Source organism: Geospiza fortis, unplaced genomic scaffold (assembly GCF_000277835.1).
Source record: "Geospiza fortis unplaced genomic scaffold, GeoFor_1.0 scaffold162, whole genome shotgun sequence".
In the NCBI taxonomy this organism is placed as follows: Eukaryota; Metazoa; Chordata; class Aves; order Passeriformes; family Thraupidae; genus Geospiza; species Geospiza fortis.
In genome coordinates, this window is record NW_005054316.1 from 7708140 (window position 1) to 7724166 (window position 16027).

General features: G+C 41.0%; 1 protein-coding gene across 4 annotated transcripts in view; it reads right to left on the bottom strand.

The window, feature by feature from the left end:
* Positions 1-16027, bottom strand: part of TIAM2 (TIAM Rac1 associated GEF 2) — a 135721-nt gene that overhangs the window by 119047 nt on the left and 647 nt on the right. The gene's annotated exons all lie outside the window — the stretch shown is intronic.

Below are 16027 nucleotides of genomic sequence, written 5' to 3' on the forward strand. Positions count from 1 at the left end.
GGTTCTTGTCTTGCTTATGCCCAGGGGAGGGAAGAAGCTGGAGTGCTCTGCTTCAAAGGTAGACTGGGCTGACAGATAAGTTACGCGCCACAAAATACTAGAGGAGAACAATTAGTGCTATCGAGAGTTAATGAGTAGCAATGATAACAGAGGTAACATGATAACAGAGGTAATGTTGCCAGTTAGATGCCCTCCTTTAAGCAGCAAGATTGTGAATGAGTTAACCAGAGGCAAAACACATTCCCAGCTGCCAGGTGAGAAGCTCAGGAAAAATGTATGTTGAATACATACAACAGGCATCTAAAGGCGGTCCACAGTCCCCTGGAAACTTGTTGCCGGAGTCACTCAACTGATCTGGCTAGCTTTTGTTGGTGCCTGCTATATATTAAGGCATTTGATGCATCCAAAACCACTAAGGAAAGTAAACCATAACAATGTGCCAAGTATTAATCTGACCCTTCACTTGTGAGCAAGATAAACACTGGATCCACTCAAACTGCCTCATGATTTGTTTTGCCATTGGAAAAGGCAAGCTCTACTTCAGTTAATTTTGCCTGAGTGCTTTAACTAATCAAGTCTTACACATAAACATTTGACTAAGTCAGAAGAACACATGACAACAAAACAGCATGGTGCAGAACAGGAGGAAGATCTGTGAAGTACGAATAATATATGAAAGAAAACAGCATATTCTGTGCTGGGGCGGACTTGCCATTTTCCCCAGTTGGTGTGGGGATGCAGCCCACCAGTCAAGCCTTGTGCTGATCAGTGATGGTGATAGTATTGCCTAATCAAAAGGTACTAAGATTGAAGTTTCCCCCCCCCAAGCAGGGCTAGAAGAACACTCTCTGAACCTGACTTTCGAGTCAGTCCACAGAAAGGGCAACAGCACCTTGCCCATTGCCTGCAAAAAAAAGACCAATCAATAAAACAAACACCTGTGCCCATATACTTGAGAAAGAGAGGAAGAACCAATGAAGAGACAGAGGAAATGAAGAAAGAGAAAAGAGACTGTGGGTGTGACCTGGGAGCCAGCTGAGACACATAGACAGCTGAACCTCAGGCCCTTGGTGGCACCAAGCCCTGTGACTGGCACAGCACTCACCTGCTGCTCCCAGGGACCACACAGCTGTGCTCCTGCTATGTGTTCACTTTGGCAACAGGAGCCCATGTTCACCTCTGGCAGCATCACAAACTATGCCACAAAGAATAAAACTGTACTTTTTGTTCATCCTTTAGTCATATGTGCAACAACATTCAAGTCCAATTTCCATTGAAACATAGATGTCTCTAAACAAAGATGCTCAATGCTGTTCCCTGCCTCTCCTCCTCTCTGTTCCTCTGCAGTCTGATTGAGCAGCCCCACAGCAGGAGGACCATGGTTCCCAGGGGCCAGGAGCCAGGTCAATTCGAGGAACAGGCAGCAACCTCCAAGCCAAGGATGGTCACCAGCTGAACATCAGGTACAGCCACAGCCACAATTGCACAAATACCTGAACCAAAGAGCTGGCTTTTGCAAAGGAAAGCAGAAGCTGCTGGCACAGTGCAGACCTCCCCAGGCTGGGCCTAGAAGCAACATGGCCACAGTAGCAGATGTCCAACTCCTGACTGCAGCAAAATGCAAGGGAGATGCCTGTCAGACCACTCTGAGGACAGCATTGCTCCTCTACACCTTGTTACCCCTCCAGCACTTCTTGCACCATGGAGATGGCCCAGCAACCCCCCCAGGCTTCTATCCAAGCTGCACAAAAACATCCTGGAAACTGCACTCTAAACCAGACAGTCTATGAAAAATAAGAGCTGAAGACTCAATACCCCACCAACCAAATACTGTGCCTCTGAGCATCATAATACATCATTTAATCCTGCTCTAGGATCTTAGGAGGTAGGGAGAAACACAGACACATCCTGCAACAGTTAAAGCTATCACTTTGATCAGTATTTCATAGCAGTAAATTATAAAGCCATGTCATCTGTTCAGACTCATGATGCCCATGTCAGTTTCCAAACAATTCAGAAGAAACATCCAGTCCCTGAATGCCTGCTCAAATATGCAGCTGCAGCAGGCAGCAGGGGCAGCCTTGAACACTGCCACTTCTGGGCAAGTAAATGAGTAAACATCACTGTCCTACAACAACCACCTACATTCTGGGTTTAGATTAATTTCACTTTAAAGGACTTAGATTTGAGAAACCATAATTACAAAAGTGGTAAACACAAATGAAATAATAATGACTTTAAAAATCCAGCCTATGAAGGAAGCAGCTCCAGCCTTCAAATACCAGATTCAATACCACTGTTTTGCCTCTTTGATTACATTAACCTCCTCCAACATCAAATGAAAAGAATATTACTTAATCTGCCTGGAAGGGGTTGTTAAAACAGTTCAATTAACAAGCAGGTGTGGCAAGTCCAGCCAGATAACTGGACAAGACCATCTCTTGTAAATACAACAGGTAAGCCCTTCTCTGTGACAGCATTAGTTCACTAGTCATAACATATTCTGCAAATCAAATATAACTCATAATTTACACTGTGTTCACATTCATACTATAATCCATCTTAAATATCTCTACAATAGTTCATGCAGTCTATCAAGAGGCACCTCAGCAGAAGCGTGATTCACAACTTCACAGGAATGCTGGGGGAAGGTTTTTGCTATCACTTTGAATGTTGATAATTGTACTGCCACTGAGAATAACTTGCAGGAAGGCAGTGCATAGTAATACTAGATGAGTTTTTTGTAATTAAAAAAGGGAGAGATTTCCTCTTCTGAGACCACCACAAATGTATGAACTTTCGGGATCTGTTCTAATCTTCAGGTTCTTGACACTGTGTGCAGACTTATGTTTGCTACTAACACGTCAACAAGCTGCTGTGGTCTATAAAAACAACCCATTGGAACATGACACCTTGGCAATTTTCAAATTTCTTAAAGAAAAAAAAATCTCTGTTAACCTAAAGCTTTGATTAAACTCTACTGATTAAGCCCTGTAACAGGTACAGAGTGATAAATCACAAAGCAAAAACATCATAAGAAACTGAAGCTTAAAAAAAACCCCAAATCCACTACATCTTAGCTGTGCTGTCCCTGCATCAGACAAATGCTTTGCAGCCCTTCACACACCAGAACAATGGCTCCTGAAATGACAGAAATGGCTTTATCCAAGAACTTCAGCAACATTAGTAGTGCAGGTTTCCTGAAACCGCTACAAGCCATAAACAACCATGGAGAAGTCAGCCTGAGATGCCATTTTGACTCCATCTGTGCAGCAACTGAATAGTGCACGAGAGCCAGTATTCCCTCCTACTCAAGAGACAGCAGCTCTGCCACACAATCCAAACCTTGCAGAAGCACTGCCTGGACACCCACCAGATGGCTCTTGTGTGCTGGGCACCTACAGCGACACGCAAGATGGTGGGATTCACATTCTCTGATCAGAGCTAACTTAGTAAATTAAATAGTACTCCAAGGTCCTGCTGCAGTGAGTGGAATGACCCAGACATTTCAGAGACCAACTCACCCCCTTTTCAGTAAGTGTCAGAGATAGCAGGGTGCTCAATATTAACTGTTCTCCTCTTGCACTCGGAACATATGCATGCCTCCTCTCTTGCCATGAAAATATGAGATACAATCTATTCTACGTGGCTGTTTCAGGTTTGTTGTTTTTTAATTCAAATAACTCATTGACATTTTCAACTGCTACTTTTTTTCTGAAAATAAGCCTTTCCTCTTCAGTGACAAGCTGCACATCTTGCAGTAATTGAAAAAAGGACAGCACCAGATAAGTGCATCCTGTCTGACTTGAAATAAGTTTGCTACTTCCTTTTCCCAGATAAGAAACATCTGCATACAGGCATTACTACACAAAAACTACCTTTCTGTAAGGAAAAGCCTAATTGAAAATTCAAATAGTTTCTATACCTCATGGATATAACCTGGTATAGCAATCCAGGTAGGTATGTTACAACCTGAGCAATGAGGGGGTGCCATCAAGGTGTCCAAATTACATACAAGAGCTGTCTCTCATTCAAAGACAAATCTCAGTTACCTTTTTGTCACCAAGTAATTATAAAACATAAACTACATTGTATATTTATTTTCTTTCCTGTGCTTCCTGTATTCTTTTTCTAGTTCTTTTTTCCCTCACTTCTCCTCTTCCTATCATCCATTATTCTCACACCAACATCACAAATGTTATATACTACACAACTACTGCTATACACCCCACTCCACAGCTACCTACTCCTGCTCTGACTGCAGCCCAATAATGAGTCCCCAAAACCCATCCAGTTATCCATGTCAGGTCACGCCCCACTTGCTTCACCTGGAGTAGATTTCTACTGCAGGGACTATTTTGAAGCTAGATGCTCAGGAACATGAGCTGCAGGTGGGGTCTGATTCTGTCAAAGGGGAGCTGCTCTGTCACACATGCCCAGACATCACACCTGCCTCGCACCCCCACTCCCTTCTCTCACTGCATCACTCTCACAGTTTGTGTGACCTGGCCCATAGGAGATGGACAACGTTGTCTGCTACAGCTGCCTGCTACCAATCTCCCAGATAAGGAGAGCTGAGGATGTCCTGGATCCATGCCTGCGAGACAGACAGATGGCCATGCTGCCACCCTGCTTTCTCCCACTCACATCCTTGGGTTTCCAAGTTCCTCTGCCCACCCCCGCTAGTGGAACTTCGACTTCTGTTCCATTTCTTTATTCCACCTGTGCCATGGCATCAAAACTAGATTGGGGCAGTCTTTGCACAGCTAGGTTTTCTTTCACTGTAACCGTTTATTAAAGAAAACAAAATGCAGCATGAATACAAACTAGTTATTATGGAGGTAGCACTGATGCTCTGAAATCAGACAATAAGTCAGTATCAGTTCTCCTCTACAACAGTCATTTGTAGCTAGCTGTCTCCCCTCTTCAGAAAGTCTCCTAGGCTAAATGCACTCATGACACCCAAGTTGATGGATGTTTGTCACCTCGAAAATCGAGAGGACAAGTGTAAACACGTCCTAACCACCAGCTGAGAGGAGCAGAGGAACTCTGGAGGTGATGCAAACCATCATGGAAGTGTGTCATACAGGAGAACAGAGCAAGGTGCTGCCTGCCTGCCCTGCCTGCACTCCTTGAACCTCACCCTTCTGCAACAATTTCAAAGGTCTGAACTTGGGAGAAGGCCACAGCCTTTTCCAAGGACATTAAGAGTAACTCACTCAAAAGACAACTCTTTATGTATTTGGGCACTCCCCTTTCCAAAGAGAGTTATCTTCCCACCAGCCCAGCCCCTCCAACTGGCACTCCAGCAGATGCCAGCATCAGAGGAGCAAGGCTGGGAGGGAACCCTTTCCTGCAGATGTTCCAATGGCTCCTGGCTGCTATCTGGTGACCCAGGCAGGCCCTGGCAGGGGCTGCAGCTCCATGAGGAACCCCACCCAGGACCAGTGCTGCTCCCTGACACAGCCCATACTGCACAGCCTGTCTCCAAACGCTCTTATTTATTGTCTTAACCAAAACTTCTGAATGCACTTTCCTGTGGAAACTCTACAGCAGCACAACATCCTAAAGCCACACTCTCCTCCTCAAAAGTGCAAGGTGGGAGATTTGATTTGTAGAAGTCTGGTACAGAAATGTAAGCCCCATCATCCAACTAAACAGATAATGTGTTACAACTTCTTGTAACTTCATTCATTTACCATCTTCCTTTCTTTAGCCAGCAATATCCCCCCTGTGCATTTACACATTAAGTTGCTGATTTCAGGTGATAAGGTCCTCTGAACATGTGGCACATTCTTGATCTTCACCAGAAAAACAACAGCTCCATCCTGTATTTTTCACATTGGTGCAACTATGAAGCAAAACAAAGTCTACATTTTTCTATTTGGCTGAAAATCATGCCTTACAAACAAGTCACAGAATAAAAAATAATGATGACAGCAAGTACGGAAAAAAATAATGAGCTTTGAGAGTGGATCAAACAGTTTCCTTAAATAAGAAGCAATTAATTTACATTTCTTCTCCTCATGCAAATCATAACTTCTGTGTTGTTAGGGTTTTTTTCATTTTAGTATTTTTTTTCAGGTATGCATGAGGAAAGTAGGAATGACACTACAACTAAAGAGATACAGCCACTGAACAGTATGAGTCAGCAATATTTAAACAAAAATAAAATATTCTTTCATTTGTTAGAATGTTCAAATAGAATAATTCTTTCATCAATATTGTTAGAACTTTTACAGAATTACTTTGTCCAGTTAGTTAAAAAGAAGACATATGACACTTTGAAGAAATAAAAAAGGAAGGACAAACCTCTTTGGAAAAAGAGAACAAAAATGAAATGCAGAACATTCTCTCAGTATATAAAAGGCTTGTATAAAGATTTTGGATCAGCTGTTGGCCAGCCTCATCAAGAATACATGAGAAATAAATCAGCTTGATTTTCACTGAGGAAACTTTTGTATAGATGTCATGGAAAGCTTTCTAAGCATAAGGACAGCTAAGGCCAAGCTACTTTAGGGGGGTTACATATACAGACAAATTAGCAAAAAATAGCAATGTGGGAGGAAAATGACCTCATTATCCCTTACAATGGTGCTAAAAGCGTCCAGTAATTCTCTGTGCCAAATTGAAACAAAAAAATGATTGTTGCAAGTGGCAGCAGGTTGGATTAATTTTTACATGAAATAGGCAAAAGCAATATTTTCCATATAAATAATGCACAGTTTAAAACTAATGGCTTTGAAAATTTTTAATATTGTATTTGCTTTAAAATACCCTTCTTAGATTTAGACTATATTTTGGGCAAATCCACAGTATAAATTTTCCATACACTCCTGGTAGAAGTGTTTGGAATGAACATCCGCTAGCTGACAGTACAGTTGTACACTTATATAGGAACTGATCTTCATGACAAAGACAGTTTTCTTAGGACATTTTGTTACTTCTTGCCAAAAACTGAGCTACCACTTCACAGTGTAACACTCACTCTTTTCTTTCCACAGTCTAGACAGAAGCAGTGACTCTGTAACTAAGGTTTCCAAATCCTTTCAGTTATAAAACCTCAGTATTAAAATTTCACAACATTTTAACCAACGAAATGGTTCTGACCAGGACTGTTAACAACCCCAACCATTTGTTGCAGGGGGCAACACTCAGCAATACAATCACATTGGCATCTCTGTCCCAGGAGGGCAAATCTTCTTCAAAGTTGCCAAGGTCAGAGGGAGAAACAACAACAACAACAACAAAAAAAAAAGCAGCAGTGGATGAGAGCTGACCCAGATTGCTTTGGTCATGGTAAAATCCCCACTCACAGTGTTCAGCGATGCCAAGGCTTTGTCTAGGGAAATTATTACGGTTTTCTGCTATGATAACTAGTTAAAAAATCAGGCTATTTGCTGCAGAATGCCACCTGCTACTGCCTGGCAAAGTACATCTAAACAATCACACAGGGCATATTATCATAACAAATGGGAGTTTTCATTTACAAACCCAGAAGTGCTGTGCTGGTATCATTATCCTCAGCCAAAGGCAGGGGGAAAGACAAGGAGAAGAGGGATGGGTGCATGGACAAGAGAGTTTCTCCAGGCAGAATGATGGCCAAGGTGGGAACAGGGCTCAGCTCCCCTAAGCACTATTGCTGCATCTTCTCTTAGAGGCTGCATCACTATTTTAGCAGGAAAGGATTTCATGGGGTGCATTGTCTGTCAAAACACATGCAGAAAAGCAGGAGCTGGTAAAGTACTATATACTGCTTATTTCATCACATTCTGCTTGGGAACTTGGAAGAGGACACAGTGGGCCAGGCTCACTGGTCCAGTTAGGAGAGTCAGCCTCCAGCACTCACCAACAGCACCAGAAACAAGGTTTGGGGGAAATTGCAGAAATACAGCAATCTATCGCTTCATACATAGAGGTATTTTTTTTTAAACAAAGACATGGGAACTAATGTTTCTTTAGAAAGAAAAAAAATTGGTCACACAATCTGTGTTATCCAGGAAATCAAACTAGATTATCACAGTGATCACTTCTGGACTCACAATATATTAATTTTTAAAATATTGTAATTATCTCTGTTTTTCCCCATGAAGTCCAAGGAACTTAGGAAACCCACCCTTCATCTCCTGGATTTTACTATACATCTTTCTTTACTGATCCTACAGAAGTCTTGGAAATCAAATAACTTTTTATTTCCAACTTCTGGGAATAATCAAAACTTTGTTCAACACTATGGCTTTTATTCCAACACACATAAATAGCTTCTTGACTTGCACAAAACCTGAAACCACTTTAATCAATCAGCTATATATAGTCTGGATAAATACTGAGTCTTAGGTACTGGGTATACAGCCAATCCTGTGCTATTTGCTAATACTTTGATCTAATTTCACATTATATTAAGAAGAAATGAAAAATATTCTGGTGAGGACAAAGGCAACAGTAAAGAAATGACAGTGTGTAAAAGCTAGAGAATACATGCATTAGCTAAAAATTCAACTTGTTCCAAAACCATTTCAAAAGACAGAAATACATATAGAGTTATCACAAAATAAGACACAAATGTCCATAAATTTGTTACTTTGTTACTCCCACAGGATCTCACTCTAGATTTTCCAGAAATCTACCACTACATAAAGCATATTTAATAGCATTAGTAGACAGCACTGCAGCCTCACTGCGTGGGTAACACACTGCTCCATTTTCTATGGAATCATTATGGCACAGGTGATTTATGTCTGTGCAACAGAAAGGGCTATTCTGTAGAAATATCACAGGAAATGACACACAGGAAATAAACCAACACAGACATCTTACAATCATTTCCTAAGCTCTAGTACAGCAATCTGTTGAGCTCCTGAAACAACCCAGATGCTGCTGACGCAAGGAATGAACAAGCACCAAAAAGGCTTCCCTCTTCCCAGGCTTCTGGGTCCCAAGAGGAGAAAAGGATGAAGGAGGCAACAAGGTATGGAATAGTTGGTTATTTGTGACCTGGAAATATGCTTTATTGGGTACTAGCTGCTCAGTCCTGCCATGGTTCATCTACGGTGGGTATGGACAGATGGGGGAGGCCTGCAACGGCTGTGAAAACAAGAAAACTGAAGATTAATACGTGGTGAAGGCTCATGTAATGGCTGGGGAAAAGGTCATATGGAGGCAAAGTTGCAGTGAGCCTCATGCCAAAGTTTTCTCTTCTTTCTCTCCCATAATAGAAAGCTTATAAGAAAAATGAAACCAGACTTTAGCAAGTCCTGCACTGATAGGACGAGGACTATTTGTTCTGACCTAAAGGACAGATTCAGGCTAGATATAAGGAAGAAATTTCCTATGATGAGGTGGTGAAACACTCGATTGTCCAGAGAGGTGGTAGATGCCCCATCCCTGGCAACATTCAAGGCCAGGCTTGGACAGAGCTCTGAGCAACTTGATCTAGTTGAGGATGTCCCTGCTCATTGTAGAGGGGTAGAGTTTTAAGGGTGATCTCTAAAGGTCTCTGCCAACCAAAACATTTCCATCATTCCATGATTCTATGAACGAACCCTAGCACAGTTCACATAACATCCTGTTAGCATGTGTTATTCTGCTAAGGCTCAAAAGCATCTGTTCCCTTCCCGCGAGCTCCAACTGTGTCAGGTAATGGATAGAGTAAAAAATCAGTTCCTGTCCTCAACAGCACTTATTAATTCAGGTTACAGAAAGATATCAACAGATGCAAAGAAATAATTGTGTTTCAGTCAGGTTTGCCAATGTGCAACAGAAGACCACATCCTGGAAACCAGATGAACTCAATAACATTTTAACATGAATTTTATTAAGGGAATGCTAAGACATACCTCATAAGGGTTTAACTGAATGCACAGTATAGAAAACTGCTTTCCATCCAAGTAAATTTTACCAGTTAAAAATAGCAAGAAAATGAAGAAATATCTCAGCATACTATTTCATTATTATTCAATATTCTACTATTCCCACCCACCCTTAATGATACAGCCTTTCAATGGAAAATTATATATTTGGAAGTTGCATACGCAGATCTCTTTACAGTATATTAAAAAACATCTGACATTGGTGTCATAGGCTAAGAATCTATGAGGAATCCACAGAACATTATTTTCTATGGAAAATAGAGCAGAACTATTCTACACCAATTTGAATACACAGGGGTCTACACAAGCGGATTACACTGACTTTAAATGTAATTATTTCTCCTAATTCTTTTTTCTTATCCACTAAAGGAATTAGCACACCTGTTTCAAGACTGCAATCAGGAGAACATCCATGTCATTCCATAACACTTTTTTTTACTCAGACAGATGTTTTCTTCCAGCGTTTTCATTATTCATAAATAATACCTGTTTTATGACTGTATAACTTAAGTCAAGATACTGTTAATTTTTCTCTTAAGTTAGTTAGTCTGCCAGTAAAAACTCCCTTTCCTGTACACCACTAAAACAAAAAAAAAGGAAGTTAGGAAGTTTTGAGAAAAATCAGTACAAAATTTGCTGTAATTATATGAAACTTCCTACTGCAAAAATAAGCACGATTTTCTTAAGGTAACTGAAGAAAGATACATAATACTTATGCTATTGCCTACAAATCAAGGAATTGTAAAATACACAAATGCTGCATTAACGCTCAAACTACCTTAAAACACTGTGGGTGAAATCTTGGTCCCGTTAAAGCTGATGCCAAACTTCCCACTAACATCAATAGAATTTCACCCATTGTGCCAACTCAGAAAACAGAAAAGGCTTGGAGATAGAAAACTAAAATAATAAATAAGATTGCTTTAACCACTACTTCTGATGTCTTCGACCATGCAATTTCTGCCACTCCCCCTACTATGCCAACAAGCTGAAAGTTCAGTGCCTGGGTAGTTGATTTATCACTCCCTGTGACAAAGCTTTGGACATTGCCCTTCCCACTGATCATGCCCAGCAAAACACAACACAGGAGCTCTTGCACCAGTTGCATTTTAATAGTGCAGGAAAAGATCCACAGCATTAAAACTCAGTTTTGCAGTGAATCAGTCAAGAGCACTGCGCTTCCTAAAACTGCGGTGGCCTTGGTGGTTTTTTGTTCGGTTGGTTGGGTTTTTTCAAGGTTTGAGGTAAGTTCCTCACTGATCAGTGTGCAAGGGATCTTGCAGGAGAGTGGGTGGCACCATTTGGCTCTGGTCCCAAGTCAAAGGGTGTTTTGCAACTATATTGTCACCTCTTCAGATATGCTGCAGAGGCTTCAAAGGAACAGCGCTTCTGGAAATCAAATGGCTCGATAAAGCCAACGTGAGAAACATACCTAAAGGCCAAATATCTTTTATGAGATACTGGACTCCAGTGACAACTGTTATTTATAGACAAACTACCCACTCTGGGCAACCTAAACAGCATCTGTATCCATGTATGAAGAGCACAGTTTTCACCTAAGGCCTCAATGCGTAAGTTGAGGCAACATTTACTGGCCCAGCCCATCTGAAAACCAATTTCTGTAACACTGGACATATCTACCAGAGGAATCTGGTAGAATATCTACCAGAGTAGTATCACTACAGGGAATTACAGTGAACTCCAGTACTAGTGAATTATTATGCATTATATTTTTTTTCTGAAAAATAAAAAGTATTTAAAACTGAGTTTATAAAAACTTCAAATTTGGTGCACCTGTTCTATTCAATTCAGTCAATAATTATTTTTCCATGCCAACAACAGGCAGGCAGAACAGTAATTAAAATTTCAGTTCACATAAATGCATGTAACATTTACACTGGATTAAGCACCAAGCTTGCTTGCAACAGCAAATACAAAGAGGCAATGTTTTCTTAAATGTTAGCCTTTAGAGCAATGGAATCCCCTGTAAATTTATTTTTAATACTGTCCACAATGCTCTTATAAAACATCTAAACTTTGCAAGGCATGAGCATACTAAGAAGAAATACTGACTCAGTTTTGAAGTGAAGATTCTCAGTATCCACTACCCACGATTTTCTTTTCTGGATCTCCAGTTTCCAAGATCATTTTGCTATCCTATTTAATATTATCCTGTATTACACAGTCAATGATTTTAAAATGTCATTCTCCAATACGAAAGTATAACATGGTTTTCAAGAGACTACTCTATATGCAAATTCACCTGGTGATTGCAGGGAATATTTGATGTTCATCATTTTAAGAAAAAAAAAAGAGACCTCTCTGATATATCAGGGTAGAAGACAATACACCAATAGATCACTCGGTAAGATCTCCCAGGACACAGGAATGGTGGAGCATAAATGAGAGTCCACCCTCAATCAGGGATGCACATCTCTGAGCAGACAAGGAGCAGCAGCCGTGAGAACACTGAGCAAGGATGCCCACAGACTGCTGATGACAGAGCTAAGGCTCAGGGGGGACAACAAGCACCTATCCAGACTAACAGGGACCTCAGTAAAATGCCTCTCAGAGAAATTTAAACACAAATACTCCTTCTGCTCCAGTGCTCACACACAAGGCATCACTGTTTCTACTGAAGGCCTGGCCATTCAGGCCAGGAAAACCTTGGGGTAACTGTCTCTGTATATCAGCTGCACTACCAACACACACCTTGCCTGTCACCCTGTTACAGAGGGGAGGATGGGCTCTCCAGAATGATGGATGAGCTACATCTCTGCTGCAGAGAGCAGACACACTGCTAACTATGCCAGCAGGGTCACAGGTCAGGACCCTGTGTGATCCCCTGGGAAGTAGTGTTCCCCCTCCCATGGTACCATGGTCCACGCACCACAGTCCCAACAGCTCCACAGGGAAAAGGTAACATTCTGATCCTTTCATCCCAGCACTCTGTCAGCAGTGCCAGCTCACAGAGGTGTCAAACTGAACACACATAACAGGGAGAGCTGCCCTGTGGATGGAGGTTAGCATTCTTAAACTTTGTCAGGCATGCCTAACTTCTTAGTGGCATCTTTAGTAAGGCTGGTGGTCCTTGCTGATGGTGTAGACCAGCTGTGGATATGCATGGGCATGTGCAGGCCATGGTTGTGACAGAGAACACCAGGGAAACAGGGAAAGCAATGCACAACTAGCAAGTAAGGGTAGGCAGTAACTACAGACAGCTAGCTTTGGAGACAGTAATCTTATTGTACCTTGAAGACTTTAGGGCCTTATATATCTCTTATGAGATAATGCAAAAAATGCACACACCAGAATGATTCTCTTAGGAAATCAGTTTCTTAGTAAATTACTAAGTTTATCCATTATTTATGTCTGTCAATAAGAAATTGTTTCCTGGATACAGAACTTAACTGCAAGCCACAAGACTTCCATCCAACACAAAAGTTTTCTTCTGCTTCCTCAGATGGTTTTGAAACATTTCCTCTTGTATATTACACACACAGGGGTTTGCCCAAATAGCCACCAAATTTCTTTCTGCAATGTCCCTATTTCATTTTTGTATGAAGGCTGAATGCACACTGCTGGCACCAACATTACATATTACTGAAAGAGTTTTTAAGATTACTCCATTCCATAGTTCTCATCAAAACATTTATGGGTCTTCTTTTCACATTTTATTTGCTTCCTGATTATGCTATCACAAACTTGGTGGAGTTTTTTTTCCCTCCTCACTCCAGAAACTTGTTTGGCATTTTCTCCTTCAACCAGTGAGTAACACTTTCACTTGCAGAGGAGGTAAATAGTCAGGCCTTGCTTTAATTACATTAACCTGGGAATAATTTGTTGCAAAATCTACAGATGGGGTGCTGCCCCTTTCCAGGCATTCTCCAGGCTAGTAAATCAGTGCAAGGCCTTTGCAGGGTATCAATGCCTTCCTCATGAGATTAAGCTTTAATCCAGCACTATTGCCCAAACATACTTTGCTGGAATACTTCAAGAGGTCCAAGCAGTTATTGACACTAACAGAGCCTGCACAAGTCTGCCTGTATGGGTGGCTGCTGTAACAAAATTCAGCTACAAAAATGCAGGAACAATCAAACTTGTTACTGCAATTCATAGACTAATTTCAGGTTGAAAAGCTGAACAGATGGCATTTGTGAGCTTTATTCAATATCTCTGACTTTTTAATTAGATTCCTGTTTGTGTCAGTCTGCTGGTTTACAGCGGGAGACCCCAGATTTCAAAGTAACCTTAGGAAACCCATTGCTCTGTCTGATAGAAACCACTATGCCAGGAAACTGCTGCAGGCACAGCTCCTGCTGCTTCCACCACAGGAACTCATCAGCAGGTAATTAAAAGAACCAAATTAAAGGGATAGTCCAAAAATGCAGCTACGCCTTAGCCAAAATGCAAATTAGAGCTTTAATGCACCACACTGCTTTATAATTTGAGGACGCTTTCGGTGTGTTTATCATTAGGAATCTATATGCCGTAATTTTCTCCTCCATGCCTTCACGTGGTTTGCAAATTCACCTTCTGCCCCTGACAAGCTCACGCTGGGTTGTCACTGCTTTTTGGAGAGCTGCATGCAGGCAAAATGAAACAAAACATACTGACTGCTAAAAAGATTTAAAACTTGCAAGGGAATAAACAGTGCATCCCTCCCAAAGCACTGAAACATGGCAAAAAGCACCAATGGTTGTGAGAACAGACACCCCAACAGACAGTAGTGTCATTAAATTTTAGAATAAGGTTAAGTACTCCCTTTTATCAACACAGGTCAAAGAAAACCAATCAAACAAACAAAAAACACCTCAAAAAACCCCCACAAGCCCCAACAGATTGACTAATACAGCAAATTAGGACTTTTGTGAGTGCTGCAGTGCATAAAATCTCAGTGATGCTTTTAACCTATGGCAATAAAGAGTAGCACAACTGGAATAGTAAGTCTAATTGTATCAATCAATGGCACAGTTTCACAGCTGTCCTTTTATCTAAATCAATAAGAAGTTGACTATTTTTGAGTTGTTTCTTTGTATTATTTACCTTTTTGAGGAGGGAAACTCCAGAATTCAGAAGACCCTCTAGACCTGTTGTAATCATGCTCAGCAGAACACTGACCATACCTCCAAATCCATTTTAATTTTATAATACATCCTGAATGTATATGCTAGTATTAAAAATAGCCTGTTTTAGAGAAGGATGGGCCAAATACTCCATTAGCCAAACAACAGCATATGCAGAGTTTGTGCATATTTACGTCTGTGGCAGCAGTGCCCTAAATCCCTTGCATGTGACAAAACTCTAAGTTGTGACAAAATGTAGCAATGCTCCATTATGTACTGATTTTAAAAGAGATGAGTGGGTTACAAAGTAAACTGAGTGCACAGGTATTAATTTTTAAGTGTTGGAATAATATATAACAATTGGGTCTAATCATCACCTGCCTGGTATGTGTCCATCAAGGACAGAAAAACCCTGTAACTGCAACAAATTCCCCTTGTTTATGCAGCACAATTTTGCCCCAAAATATTTTGTCAGGAAAGAAGAACAATTCTGTCCTAGCATGGAATGAGACCGAATCCCTCTGTAACTGCATCCCTTGCCAGTGGATGTGATTGCATCGGACAAACTCCTGGGGAATGAGAATGAACAGGATGTGTCGAGGTCTAACCATTTTCCTTCCCTGTGATGTCCAAACTGCCCACAGGGCTAAACTTCCTAAAAGGTGGCTTTGTCTGGGTTGTGCAGTGGATTTCTGTTACAAAGTCCACACAAAGTCTGGATTTTGTGATAACTAGTAGCATACACAGTGTAGTAGATACTACAGTATTGACAACAACGTCAAGTTTCTTCTGTTAGAAGCAGCAAACAATGCTGAAGCAATTAAAAATAATGAAAAGTTGAATAAACACTCTCATCACCTGTTTACAAAACATCATGATTAAGTCTTTTAAAATCTCTAAAACAACTCTAAACAATTATCTTAGATGACAAAACTAAAATGGATGGAGGAAACTTGTCCTATTATAAGTTCAGTTGTAGCAGGTCTTTCAAACCCTCAACCAAAGCACCTCTCTGTCTCTCTCTTGTGCCATTCACAACATTTCTAACTACAGCTGACAGACATCTGATGGTCTCTGGAATTAAATTGCAGT